Source organism: Danio rerio, chromosome 21, assembly GCF_049306965.1.
Source record: "Danio rerio strain Tuebingen ecotype United States chromosome 21, GRCz12tu, whole genome shotgun sequence".
Classification (NCBI taxonomy): Eukaryota; Metazoa; Chordata; class Actinopteri; order Cypriniformes; family Danionidae; genus Danio; species Danio rerio.
This window is the reverse complement of record NC_133196.1, coordinates 18126923-18142500: the sequence shown is the minus strand read 5'-3', so window position 1 is coordinate 18142500 and position 15578 is coordinate 18126923. Positions and strand designations below refer to the sequence as shown.

General features: G+C 36.3%; 1 long non-coding RNA gene across 4 annotated transcripts in view; it reads left to right on the top strand.

The window, feature by feature from the left end:
* The window catches only part of LOC141379834 (uncharacterized), a 295479-nt gene extending 284489 nt beyond the window's left edge, over positions 1–10990 (top strand). For all 4 annotated transcript variants that reach the window (XR_012396681.1, XR_012396683.1, XR_012396682.1 and 1 more), the window contains 2 exons: positions 4329–4628; positions 7177–10990. This is a non-coding gene — a long non-coding RNA (uncharacterized lncRNA). The remainder of the gene's footprint in view (positions 1–4328; positions 4629–7176) is intronic.
* The last annotated feature ends 4588 nt before the right edge of the window (positions 10991–15578 follow it).

Sequence of the window (15578 nt, the reverse complement as noted above, 5' to 3'; positions counted from 1 at the left end):
ATGTTAATTAAATTAATACATGTTGATGCACTGAGGCATTGTGGAGCAAAATAAGCAGAGTGCTATTTACAATGTTATTACCTATTTACATTATTACAACAGTCTAGAGTACATGGTTATTGTCTTATTATGAAATGCAGGCATAAGGTGTTTTTTATGATGGAGAGGGAGGAAGCTTCGGTTATTTATGGAGCTGTTCTGTTGCATTTTATGAATCACCAAGTACCACAGTTTCCACTAAAAATCTTTTTTTAATCTTTTACTGAAGAAAAAGATGTCACACTCATCTTGGATGGCCTGAGGGTGAATAAATTAACAGCAAATTATTATTTTTAAGTGAACTAATCCCTTAAGACCTACTGTTCAAAGCAAAGACGATTGAACAAAATGAGATGTACGACAACACACAGCTTACTTTGTTTAGTTTTGACTTTTGACCATTTTCAACTTCATTTTTAAGGTATCATTTAATTGTTCTTCTTAATTATATATATATATATATATATATATATATATATATATATATATATATATATATATATATATATATATATATATAATTCATTCATTTTCTTATCGGCTTAGTCCCTTTAATAATCCGGGGTCGCCACAAAGGAATGAACCGCTAACTTATCCAGCAAGTTTTTACGCGGCGGATGCCCTTCCAGCCGCAACCCATCTGTGGGAAACATCCACATACACACTCATACACTACGCACAATTTAGCCTACCCAATTCACCTGTAACACATGTCTTTGGACTGTGGGGGAAAACGGAGCACCCGGAGGAAACCCAGGCGAAGGCAGGGAGAATATGCATTCTCCACACAGAAACGCCAATATGTATATATATATACATATATCTCATATACATATATTTTTTTATATAATTTTCGTATTTAATTATTATTATTTTTTTCCTTTTAGTTGTATTCTTACGTTTGTGTAAATTCAAAGAATATTTGTTCTCAGGAGTAACACATAAAATAAAGGTTTTTAACATCACACAATGTTTTGTCAAGCAGTGATTTTCCATTGCAATTGCTTGTCTTAAAAACAAAACAAAACAAAACAAAAAACAAACAACAACAAAAAACAAACAAACACAAGTAACTGTTTTATCATCTCACCTCCTGTTGCTGTTCTTCTCTTGCCTTTCTCAGTCAACTTTTTCTCTGATTAAAAACTGCTGATACAATTCTATTCAAGTACTATACTAGATAGGTAGCAGACAAGACTATTAACAGATTTTAGACACTGGACAACTTTACTGGCAGGTTGTTTGAATCTCAGATAAAACAGATAGTTTCTGGCAGAATCTGGTATCTGGGGCTAGATATGATTCATCTGGCACAGAGACTGTTATGTAACAATAAAATGAAGTTAAAATTATTTAAATTGATTAAATCAAACAAAAATATTAAATTTTATAATAACTGCACAACTGCACTAAATTAATTATTATGCTTTAGCAAATTATCTAAGCATTTACGTGTCATTTAGGCATTAACTCTACATTAATATGCACTAGTAAGCAGTTTGTAAATGCTGTATTCTTGGCTTATAAGCACATATATAATGTGCGTAATGTTGTATTTATACTTTGCTAATTAGTAATTTGTTATGAAATTAAGTAATTATTTAAATACTTGTTATTTAAAAGTAGTTAGTTTTTTTATTTTTTTATTATTTTTTTTTTAAGAATCATTCAGTATGAGTTAGTAAATTATTAAACTATTCAAATAAACATTTATATGTTTCAGGCTCATTCTATAAACCTTTCTTAAAAACCCAAATAAAGCCGAAAATAAAACAAATTAGACTTTCTCCAGAATAAAAAAAATATGATCAGATATACTGTGAAAATTTCATTGCTCTGTGATGCTGCGTTCACACCAGACGCGGCACGTGCATCAAGCGCGAGTGATTTACATGTGAAGTCAATGCAAACGCGCGAATAGACATCCTGCACATCCGACATCCGGCACGTGCATCAAGCGCGAGTGATTTACATGTTAAGTCAATGCAAACGCGCGAATAGACATCCTGCGGCGCGATACGCGTGGATGGCGCGGAGTGGATGACGCAAATGGCGCGATGCGAATAGCGCGATACGCGCAAGGCGAATTGAGCGTTTGCGTGTTTGACGCGCTTAACGAGCGTTTCGCGCGAATCTCTCAAGTTTGAAAATCTGAACTTCAGCGGACATTCGCGCCGCGTTAACCAATCAGAAGCTTGCTCTTGTGGGGGCGTGATTGTGACGTAGAACCTGTTGATGATGTCCCGGGGGAAATCCTCCAGGCGACACCGACAACAAGTCATCAAACTGGGCTTGGCTTAGTCAGAAGCACCGTTGAAAGCCTCCATCATCCAGGTTCAGTTTCTGGAGGAGTTTATGAGCTCACAGAGCTGGATGCACCTCTGAAAGCATGTAGTGGACTTTTTCAGCCTTCATAAAGTACATAAACACTGTTATTTTCTTCATAAAATCCATTTTAGCCATTTAGCAACGAAGTTACAGTCACCGGGCAGACAGAAGCCCTGCCCATCACGCGAATCCGCGTCTGTTTTTAAGTGAATTTGACACGCGAATGAAGCGGGTTTCACACCCGAATGAAGCGGGTTTGTCGCGCAAATGAAGCGGATAGCGCGGATAGCGCAATTAGCGAATTTTATCCGCGCGTTCCGCGTCTGGTGTGAACACAGCATTAAACATCATTTGGGAAATATTTAAAAAAGAAAAAAAATCAAAGAGGGGGTTAATTAATCTGACTTAAACTGTACTTCCCTGGAGCTACGTTTTTTTTCTTTTACAGTTTTTGTTTTCGCCAATCTGCGAGAGGCCGCTGTGTACGCTTGTTGAGATCTTAAATTTCTCTCGTGAGTGAAATTCACGTCTCCTGTTCTCACTTAAATCCACCAGAGGCCGCTGTCGACTGACTGACCAACCGACTATTAACTCCATCCAAACCCATCAATAAACCCAACCAATAATATTTTAAAAAGCACAAATTGACCTGCCCAACCACTTCCCCAAGCTCAAACGAAGTGTTTTGAAAACCAATCTATAAAAAGAAAAGCCATCGTGGCCACCTGATTGTTACCACACTTTCAGATTTTACCACATTCTCACCCTGTTATTTACTTGTTTATTTTATTTTTGGTGTTTTGCTTTTGTCTTACCTGCTTTCTGGAACCATTCTTCGCTGAAATCAAACCCCATCATCAACTCCGCTCTGCATCTCAAATTCTTTAAGGTATGCAGCAAACCACTGGAATAACTAGTAACTGCGAAAAATGTATTCACATGGAGGTAAGCGGTCAGCTAGTAAGCGCAAACAGCACCATACCGCCCCATAACGTTAGTTTTAAAGGTAAAATGCAGCCATATGTTCCTCTGGCTACATAATTCGTGATCTCCAGAAATGTATATAGGGCTATGTTGATTTTTGCCTTTGTAAATCATTTCTCCAGCTGCGGCTGGAAGTTAACGAGAATTATATATATTATTTATTAAATTTCCCATTAATTGTATATTATTAATGTCTACCCCTACCCCAACCCTAAACCCAACCGTCACAGTAATGTAAAAACAGCTCTGGAGTCTTCTCTATTTATATAGCTGATTACCGATGTGAATGGATGATAACAGCCTTCTGAGCCTTCTGATCTGTTGGAACAGAAGGTCCCTACTAGCCCATATCTATCAGAGAAAAACCACTGATAATGCCCATTCAATCAAATGATAATATTCAAAGCAGGTGTATGATTTGTGTGCAGTTATAATAAAATGGCTGCACGTTGCCCCAACGTTTAGAACAATCACTTCACAGCAAGAAGGTTGGGTTTCACCCACAAGTTCAAAGACATGCGCTATAGGTGAATTGAGTAAGCTAAATTGTCCGTAGTGTATGAGTGTGTATAGATGTGATGGGTTGCAGCTGCATAAAACATACTGGATAAGTTGGCAGTTCATTCTGCTGTGGCGATCCCTGATGAATAAAGGGACTAAGCCGAAAAGAAAATGAAATGTATTATGAAATGTTACCCAAAACATATTGGTGTTGATGCTAATATAGTTAATTATTTTATGCTCTCTAATTATCACTCTCAGTATGAATGGGCATTTAAACAAGGAGGAAAGGGCCATCTGTGTGTGTGTGCATGCAATAGTTTCTCACTGTGACCCTGGAATCAGTTCTAGCCAAGAAAATCACCGCAGCATCACTGATGAATAGTGATTCAATTACAGCAATGCAAGGTGTCCTCCTTTCTACCTGCCTTCTGGGTGACTATCGCTCCTTCCCTCTCTTTTTTCTGGGACAACAGGGACTGAAGGTGGAGGCCAACATCACTAAAACTACTTCTGCTACCATGGGGCTGATTGTTTAGGGCGGCTTTCTCCTCCAGAAGAAGGGAACGTTCTTTCCCTCTGACCACATTGTGGACATAAACTCCAGAAAGGACACTGTCACTGCCATGGAGACATTGTGGAGCTGTTGCCTTGGAAACAGTAATCATGGCTTGAGCAAAGGGTGAAATGGAGGAGTTTTTGAGGGTGGAAAAGTGTAATCCCTTCCACCTTGTTATTAGAGCTGCAATTGAGTCAAAGATTAGGCAGAGATGGAGGTGAGACTTCTGGCTTTCTTCCTTTTATTCGTTTTCTTTTCGTGTGCTTTCATATTTGCTCTTCTCTGACATTATATCCTGCATGGCATTTGGATATTGTCTTTTGCTGAAATGCACTCCCAGAGCTAAAATTTTACTCACTGAAATATGGAATTATATTTTCTGTATTCAAGTTTAGTGTTGGGGAAAGTTACTTTCAAAAGAAATGCTTTAGAATATCAAGTTAAAAATAAAATTATTTGTATTAGTTACTTTTTATAGTAAGTAATGGATTACATTACTTTTCAGTTACTATTGGATTACTTTTTCTTAAATGGCTGAGATTTGATCTCTTTCCGAACTTGCAGGTTTTTCATTATTTTAGTTTTTAATAGAGGAGTTCTGCATTTAACAACACTGTATAACCCAACATAGGCTCATTCTGAAAACGTATCCATTTATGCATTTCTGGAGATCTCAAATTATGTAGCTAGAAGTACATACGGCTGCATTTTGTCTTTAAAACAAACAATTCGCGTGATATGACGCCATTCCTTTTTGCGCTTACCAGCTGACCGCTATCTGTGAACGGCTTTTCTGCTGTAACCAGCATGTCTAGTTAGCTGGCCATGTACCATGGCGGATGTTGTGGTCAACTCCTCTAGTGAGGAGTTGACCACAACAATGGGGTTCAGGTCTGGTGAATAAAGGTTGCAGAAAGCTGGTAGGACCCAAAATTAGAAGCCAAATAAATAAATAAACAAATACATAACAAGGTGAGAATGTGGTAAATTTTGAAAATGTGGTAAAAATCAGTGGAAGGTTTTTCTTTTTCTTGATTGCTGTATAAAACACTGTCTGTTGGGTTTAGTGAAGTGGGTGGGCAAATCAATCAGTGCTTTTTAAAACACTATCTGTTGAGTTTAGGGAAGGAGGTGGGTGGGTCAGTCAGTCGACAGTGGCCTCTGGTGGATTAACGTGAGAACAGCAGGCGTGAAATGGCATTCGCAAGAGAAATTTGAGATCCAAAAGGAATACACATTGGCCTCTGGTAAATTTGCGAAACATAAACTGCAAAAAAAACCAAAACAAAAATAATCAAACTAGTTTCTGGGATGTATTTGGCGTTCTCCATAAATGTATACAGCGGTACATTTTCAGAATGAGCCTGGGTTGAAGAACTTCCTAACCCCAGAGCTATACATGCTGCATATACAAATTAATGAAAGTTTAAAGCAATGTGTTTGCTACTTTGGTACTTTTTGACTTATTAGTGAAGTAAAATTTGTATTATGTTTAAAATAATAAGAATTTTCCATCGCAGAAATGTAAGTCTCTGCCATCATCGTTTCTGTCTGTTCCCGCATTCTCTCATTAAGTTTTTAATTTAGCAATTTTATTAAAAGCGAATTCATTAAAATAAAAAGTAACTCACATTACATTAAAAAAAAGAACTCAAATATTACTATTTACATTTTTTTAAGTAATGCATTACTTTATTTGTTACTTAGAAAAGTAATATCAATACGAAACTCGCGTTAAAGCGTTACCGACAACACTGTTTTAATTTGGCGCTGTTCAGAAATGTATAAAGGGGTATGTTTTCAGAATGAGCCTGAGTTGGTATAACCTACATTCACCTTTAAAAACACAGCAAAAAATAATAAATGTACTTTTGTACTTTTTATCTTATTAGTGAAGTCAAATTTGTATTATGTTCAAAATAATGAGAATTTTCCATCGCTTAAATCTAAAGCTCTGCCATGGTCATTTTTGTCTGTTCCCGCATTCTCTTATTGAGTGTGTAATTCAACGTTCATTTTAATTCAGCAATTATTGTAAATGCTAATTAATTAAACTAAAAAGTAACTCACAATACATTTTTAAAAAGTAACTCAAATATTACTACTTAATTTTTTTAAAGTAATGCACTACTTAATTCGTTGCTTAGAAAAGTACACAAATCGCATTAATGCATTACCGTTAACACTGTTAAAGTTTTTTTTAAAACAAACTTTTGATTTTAGTGTGTGTAATTTTCATTGAAGTGTCACAAAGAAATGCTTTCCATAGACATTATTTTACTTATAAGTTGAAAAACCTCATAAGTTATCTCATAGTAAAATCTTTGGAAGGCCAAAAGCAAATTGATCTGTTTTTAAAACCACATGCGAAACGTGTGTAACATTTTCATGGGGGAATCATGTGTGTTTGGCATATATATATACAGTATATATATGTTTCAGCTTGAAGCTTATGTGAAGCTCTTGTGGTTTTTCTGTTTGTTCATAATGAGTACTTGAAGTTTACGCTTCCACAACAGGCCATTTATGCTTATTTTTCATCTATGTATTCATTGAATTTGACAAACAAGCGTTAATGTATTTCCAAGGGCAGCCATCTCATAAAATATCTACCATATTATCCGCAACAAGTGCCTCATGCTAATCTCAGCCTCTCGTAAAGTACATCAACTCTGATCACAAACGACAAAGACTAATTTGATTACCTTCCATCTCTAGATTACATTCATTTACGTGCACCATGAACTTCTCTCCTGTGCTTTCAGGGCGTCCCAGTAGGGAGTCAAGTACACATCATAGTTCTCTCCCCCAGCTGCTCTTTTCACAGACCCCATCTCGCATCCGTCTCAGCTGTTCCCGAAGGAAGACAAACACACCCAACGCCAATAACACCACAGCGCGCGACTCTCGCCCCAACGCCACCGAACGGATGAACTTCGCGGGGAGCCGCACAACCCTCACCAGCTCCCCACAGTTCCGGCGTGTAATAGAAGACGCTGAGAATTCAATAATCACCAGAGTCCTCGTCTCCACATGCTCTACTGAACAGGAAAATAATTACATTTCTTTGGCTCTTTTTTTTTTTTTTGTCTCTGATAAATTATGGATCCCTTATCTGGCTCCAAGGATAAACCAATCTGATTCACGGGCCAATTAACAAGCATTCTTGCACCTCAACGAAGTGTGCTCAGTGTCTCACGAATAAGTTGCACGCTCTGAAAACAGCATGAGCAGGGCCGCGTGGTTTTTATGCCGTTCTCATAACACATTCTTTCTCAAACACCATGTGCTTTCTTGCACATATTTCTGTTTTACGATTTAACAATACATCGCCAAACATCGCAATTGATGTTTAACATGTTTCTTGCTTTTTTATCCTCGCCATCTGTATTCGCCTGTCAAAATATATGGCTTCGTTCTTCGGATGCCTTCAGGAACCATTGGAAAACTTGCTTCTTCCCATTTCCCATACACATGAAGTTATATTTTGTTGTGTTCCAGTGATTTTTTGTCATAAAGGAAAGGAGCCGTGAAGGATATTTGGTTAATTCGTGAATATATTAAATTAGGAAAAGCTTATTAAATGGAGAGTTTACTCCAAATTGAAAATTATATCTTCATTTATTTACTCAGTTTTATTTTGTTGTTCTCCTGAACACAAAATAAGATACATTAAAGAATGTTGAAAACACCATTAACTTCCATAGTATTATTTTTCTACCGTGGATGTGAGTGGTTACACAAGTCAAAAAATATTTATTCTATTTCTTTTGTGTTCAACAGAACAAAAAAACTCAAAAATTATGACAAAATGTTTTATTTTGAAAAGAAATATCCCTTTAAACTGCAAATGTTTAAACATGCAGTCAGTATAATATGGATTTGAATAAAACATGTCATCTTATTCATATAAGTGAAGTTTTACAATCTAATTTCGAGAGGAGCATGTGATATGATTGATCGTGGCTAGTCTCTTATCTGTAATCAGCAATAATCCAATCAGACTGATCCAAGCCTACAATAAATAGAACAATTTCACCCTACTGCCTTATCTTAATTTTGGAAGAATCCCCCTTCCACCCCATCCCATGCTTTTCCTCCTTTTACAAGGGGGAGCTCTCGATACCTACCTGATCTCAAACCCCCTTACATGCTAATTGATGTGGCGGGAGCCCTGGGCTCAATTATCTCAAAGCTTAGGGTTCTCTCCAAAGACAACATGCCAAACCTGCTAATAGCATCAAGCAATATCATAGTGAGAACTCTTGAAACGGCATATAAACTCTAGAATACACACTTTATACACATTTGTATTTGTTGATTGTTCCCTTACTTCACATGTATATAAAAATGTGAAACATATCAAATGTGTGGTTTGAAACTTTTTCAATCCAGGAAAAAGGTGTTACTTCATGTAACTTCATGTTAAATTTTTCTCATTTTCCATAGATGTGAAGCACAATTGACAGTTTCTTTCTTTTTTTTTTCCTGTAAGTGTTATATTGTGGAAAAAGGAATTTATTTTTTAGAATTTCTGTCTCTTTTTTTCAATAAACAATTGTGTTTGCATTGCTTAAGGTGAAATATCAACTAAATGTCTTCTCCTGAGTGTGATATGTCTTGCATTCTAATGAAGCATTTTTGATGAGCATTTTGATTTTCATTTAGATGAAGCTGATAGATAGATACCTGATTGTCTAAAATTAACTTGAGGTCTGAAGTGAAACTTGCAGTTGAGAAGTCTTGCACTTTTGACGTTGTGCAGAGAATAAGTAGAAAAAGAGGACGTATGTATGGGTGCGGCCAATGGAGGACTGGAGAATGATTAACAAGTGATTAATTTCGCTAAATTTCATCTGTTAATATCAGCTATGTATAAAAACTCCAATCAGGAAATGAAAGTGGTTGCGCATCTCCTGAATGTAACTCTTGCATTGCATTTAGGATAACAGAATTCTGTGAATCGAATTATTCATTTGTTTCCAATAAATTACTAAGATTTTTGACATTGAAAAAAACACCTCTTTTTTTAAACACGCGTGGAATTGATTAGATATTTCAACACTTAGGTGATCAATGTTTATATAAAAATAAAAACCTGAATTAATGTTCATAAAATAAACTGATCATCTCTCTTTGAAAGTTTTTAATTAACCCACAATTTTATTTGGGTTTATTACTTTCTATCTCTTTATGAAGGTTTTGAAGCATCTAAGTTATGGGTGAACAGACATTTCCAACACAATCTCACAGGAAAACATTAATAATTTACATTTTGTCAAATAAGTGGCTGATTTTTCTTAATTTGCAAGATCTCATTTACACAGAAGTGTATTTTTTAATTAGAGGCTAACACTTTATTTTTTAAGTCACAATTCATGATATTAACACTGTCTTAATGCATATTATTATGATATTAACTGTTTATAAGTAGTAAAATGAGAACTTATTGTACATCACTAATCCTACTCAACATTTAAACCCAACTTCTACCTTTCCAGCTAATAATAATCTGATAATTAGCCGTTTATTGAGCAAATAATCTTATTATTGGTTTGTTAACAGTGTAAATTGACTAAAATGATTGTAATGACTTTAAATAATAAGTAACTATAATCTAAACATAAATATCCCAGGGTAAGAGAGTACTGTAAGTAGGTCATATGAAAACATGCTTATGAGAATGTATGTTTAGCCACTAATATGCTAAAACACAAAATCAACATTTAATAGAAGAGCCCATACACACATATATTTCTAATTTGTGTGCCAAAGATGAAGATATTTCTTAGTTGTTTGAAATAATATGAGGGAGAGTAAAAGTGGTTTCAATTTTAAACCCAGCTCAGAAACTCAGCTCTCAGAATGATCCTAGTCATACATGCAACGTCACAAGTCTTTCATGTCCAATTTCAAATTAGAAAACCTGCATTTATAATTCTGATAACACATGAAGGCAGCATTAGCGTTTTGCAGCGGAGACTCTGAACTTCCCTCCGCCCGCTCTTCCTCATCGTACACCTGACTCATCCTCACCTCTAACCTCACACTACAGAGAGGCTTTGGATGAAGCGTAATGATGGTCAGGCAGACGCGAGATGGGTTGTGCTCTGAGGGCACTCTTTTGGTGCGTGGCGCTCTGAAGCAGACTGCGTTTGATCTCCTGGAAATGCCACAGGTTATTGTGTTTCGGCTTAAAGTGGTCTTACAGCGGACATGTGGAATGTCGTCAGCTCAGAGGCTGAATAGGGGAAAGGGATTGCGGGGGGATTCTACTGAAGGTGCTGTTCATGTGATCTCTAACATCGTAGACGTTTATTTTCAAGCTGCACCATATTTCATGGTTCTTGTGCTTTTTCTCTACAACATAGAGGAAATGTTATTATTCAGAGCAATATGTGCTGTTTTTTCAACTTTCATTTCACACTTGTGTACACCTACAGTACATTAAGTTGGGTTAAAGACAGAGAGGGAAAGCAATAAAAAACAACAGCAAATATTACACCTACAAAGGAACTGTTCTTACAGCTCATAAGAACTTTATTTAGTGCCCAACTTTCTTATATTAGGGTATGATTTAAAAAAAAAAACATACAGTACATAAGAGTATGTAATGATATCACATCCCAGTCTGTATACCTTATTATTTTAAATTGAGCATAAAAGTGACCCGTGGTTGTGTCATTTGCTTGGTCTTGCTTTCTGCAATATTTTCTATAGTTTCAGAATATTTCCAAACTCTGATTATACTTTAAAAGAGGTACACAGCAAAGGTGGCCACTTTATTGAAAAACTACACTTTGTTGATGATAATTTATTCTACTGTTTAGTCTGTATGTATGAGTAAGACTACTTTGATACTGTATGTACAGTCTGTGCAACATTCTAAAAATACTGGGTGGTTTAACCCAATGTTGGGTTAAATACGGTATAAACAAGCCCAAAAATGCTGGGTTAAAAAGTGTAATTTAATTGTAATTGAAAAAAAAAATCCAACATTGTGGGCTAATATTGACAATTTTAATATTGTTTTGTTAATATGTTAATAATGTTTTGTCCATACGGTATGTGTGAGTAAGACTGCTTTGACACAGTATGCACAGTCTGTGCTATACAAAATGCTGGGTGGTTATACCCTGTGTTGGGTCAAATACAGTATGGACAAAACCAAAATGTTGGGTTAAAAAGTGTAATTTAATTGTAATTGAAAAACATAATCCAACATAGGAATTATCCATACAGTATTTGACCCAATATTGGGCTAATATTGGTCATTTTAATATTGTTGAGTTAGTATTGTTAATATGGTTTTGTCTGTATGTGTTAGACTGCTTTGATATAGTACAGTCTTTGCTACATTCTAAAAATGCTGGGTGGTTTTAACCCAATATTGGGTGAAATACAGTATGGACAAACCCAAAATGCTCGGTTAAAAATTGTAATTTAAATGTAATTGAAAAACATAATCCAACATTGGGGTTGTCCATACCGTATTTGACCCAATGTTGGATTAATTTTGACAATTTTAATATTGATGAGTTAATATTTTTAATATGGTTTTGTCTGTATATGTGAGTATGACTGCTTTGACACAGTATGCACAGTCTGTGCTATACATTCTAAAAATGCTGGGTGGTTTTATCTTTTGTTGGGTCAAATACAGTAGGACAAACCCAAAATGTTGGGTTAAAAAGTGTCATTTAAATGTAATTGAAAAATCATTAATCCAACATTTGAATTGTCCATCCCGTATTTGACCCAATGTTGGGATAATATTGACAATTTTAATATTTTTGGGTTAATATTGTTAATATTGGTTTTTCTGTATGTGTGAGTACTTCTGCTTTGACACAGTATGCATAGCCTGTGCTATACTGTACACTCTAAAAACGCTGGGAGGTTTTAACCCAATGTTGGGTCAAGTGTAATTTAAATGTAATTTTTAAAAAAAATAATCCAACATTGGGTTTAGCCATACAGTATTTTATCCACTGTTGAGTTAATATTGACAAACCCAGCCACTGGGTTACAAAATTTGATTTACATTTAATTGAAAAAAGAATCCTATTTTTAATCTCAACTGGTTTTTTATGTAACCCCCAATTGGTTATGGCAAACTAGCACTTTTTTAGAAGCGCGCCTATTGAAATGAAGGTGACTTGACTTTATATTTCTCATTTACATTTTACATACAATTCCATATCACTCTATTAGCACAGCTTGAGTTCACTTTTGAGTGTGTTGCAGAAGAATATGCAAGTTTTGGGACATACAACATTCATTAATTTACGTGTATACATTTATATACAATTCCACATGTTTTTATTTGCACAGCTTGCAAGTAGAGTTTGCTTACTGTCTATTTTTTGATGGCACAGATTCAACAAGATTTTGGAAACATTGCTTATAGATTTTGGTCTGTATTGACATGTTAGCATTACATAGTTGCCGTAAATTTGATGGCTGCGCATCCATGAAGCAAATCTCCACATCCTAAAGGTGCCGTACATCTGCACATTTTTTTTGCAGCTTGAATAAACCATTTTGCTCTGACTTTTGACACAAGTCATTTCTAGATACATGACTGCCAATCACTGGATATTTCCAAGTGGTGCTCGCTGCAGAGCCATTTGAGGAGAGCTGAGCACCATCGAGGGGGAGCTTAAGCTTGAGCTCCACCTTTTTTGCACTTCTTCTACGAGTGATGTCACTGGGGGTAGGGTTAGGGGTGGAGTTGGTGTACGCATTAAAACAGCTTACAGGAGGAGGAGCGACAGCTCATGCTCCCCCTCGCTGGAGCTCAGCTCTCCTCAAATGGCTCTGCAGCGAGCACCCTCTCGATATTTCCTCTTTTTCAGACTATTCTCTCATACTCTTAAGATGTATGTGAGTTACAATTCCAGTAGATTAGCAGTCCTCCTAATCTCCGCACTAGCTACCACACAATGGTAGGATAAATGTGATTGCTATAAACCAAACAGCAACATGCTTGAGCTAAAAAATAATCATGTTTAATTTAGTTTTATATTTTACATATTTAATTGAATTTAATTTTATAAACTCACATAATTTTGTTTAATTTTATTGTGAAAAAAACAGTGTAGATCACTCTGAGAAAATGAATTGTGGGTTTGTTAATTAAGACATTTTTATTTTCAGTGGTTTAGCCGCTTTGTGAATTCACCCCCTAGTGCTCATATTACAATAGCAGACCAATTGAACGTAAACCACAGTATAGAATATGCAACGCAATTGGATTGTCAAACACACCAGCTGAGAGCGGGTTATGCAAAGGAAGTAGTGAGCGCCGCCAGGAAGTCTGCTTACAAACTAGATACATTCTCCGCCCGCTTAGGTGGTCTCTTTGTTGTGTACGTGTGTTTGTGTAATCACACCAGGAAATGGAAGTTCAGAGTGTACTGCCTCTGAAAAGAATAACTCTGGAATCCACAAAGGGAAAAATCCAATGAATATCAATAATACTGCGCTTCTGTAAAATCATTGGATGCTATTGATCCTGGACACCCTGAGAATCCCTCCAATGGAGATGGGAAAACTTTGAATGATTTAAGCCTGGATGGAGAATGTCAATGATTTAACTGGCTCGTCCATGAAAGTGCAACTTCTGGATCCCCTCTGAAGCTTTCATGGGATTTGGGCTGATACGCATCTGCCTTGTCTTGCTGTCATGCTCTCTTATTCAATAAAGGTCTTGTAAACAGATCAATGGTAATCTAAGGCACATCATTATAATAAAAATTGCTTTTCAATCAGAGACGCTTCACATTTCTCAGGCAGAGCACGCAGCATGTTGGGCATAAGTCTTCCTGACAGACGGATTCAGATCCAGGCAGAGCTCTAGGGACGAAAGGATAGAGAAGCTCACTTAAACACAGCTAATAAAATCGAATCCATCTGCGCCTTCAGCCCACATGAAGCCAAGGCTAAAGGGATATAAGTACAACTTTCATTTAGTTAATTTTCACTGTCAGATTACACAAGGAGGTCAAAGACAAAAAGATGGAGGGGGAGAGAGAGGAGAACAACAAGATAGCTTGTATCACTCTTTCATCTGGATGTTGAGGAAGATGGAAGGATTAGAAACAGTGGCGGCTTTAAGAGGATTTAGTTGCTTTTCCTTTCAGCCTTTGCCTTGACTCCTCACACTAAAGAGAACCGAAGTGGTGCCTATGTAGCTAACAGCTTGTCAGTGATCATTTCCCCCTCTTCAATGGTCTTCTACCTCAGCTTCTGTTCACAGTTGTTGATGTAACCCCTTCAGTTCCACTTGCACGCTCTGAGCAGAATCTGAACCGGCATTTGTCAAAAGAGAGCCTAAAATTGCTAGCACACTTCTTGAGACCAGAAATGTGCCCTCACACAGCTCTTACTAGTTGGTCTCCATTAAACTCACCTTGATCCGGGTCATGGCACCAATTTGACCCCTCAGGTTTTACTCACTCTGCTCTCAACAGCATTTGACTTCCATTTTCCACATGGGAGACAAACATAATATCATGACCACAGCTTCTAGTGTCAGTTTCTAGTGCGCCTATTAAGGCCAGGAATGTCAGGTTTACTTGTGCAACTCAAAGGCACATCACCAATTCACTGAAAAAAAAAATGGCCAGGGTGATTTCTACTATAGTAAGTTAATTCAATCATTAATTTCTTTTCAGCTTAGTTCCTGAACCAACAGGAGTAGCCATAGGATCAACAATAACACATTATTAATTATGAATATTCAGGATTAACTTATAGTTCAAGTTATTCAATTTATTAACTTTAATTAACTATATGTTATCTATATTACTATATTCATTTATTTACTTATTTAAATTATTTACGCTGGCGTGTCTATGCTGCTGCTGCTCTCCAGGTATCTTATGTCATTTTATTCACCTCACTGTCCCCCCTGTTCGCCTTGTCACCATGGAAAGCGGTGCCTTCAGCCACTCTGCTCCTCAGCTTTGGAATTCACTTCCTCCTGATCTCCATAACCTAAACTCTCTTTAACAATTTCAATCCAAACACATTTTTTTTTCAACCACCTACTCTCTTGAACTCAACTGCACTTTTTAAAAAAAAAAAAAGTATAATGTTTTGTATAGAGTTAATTCTGAATATTTATAATTAATAGCGTGTTTTTGTTGATCCAACGACTTTG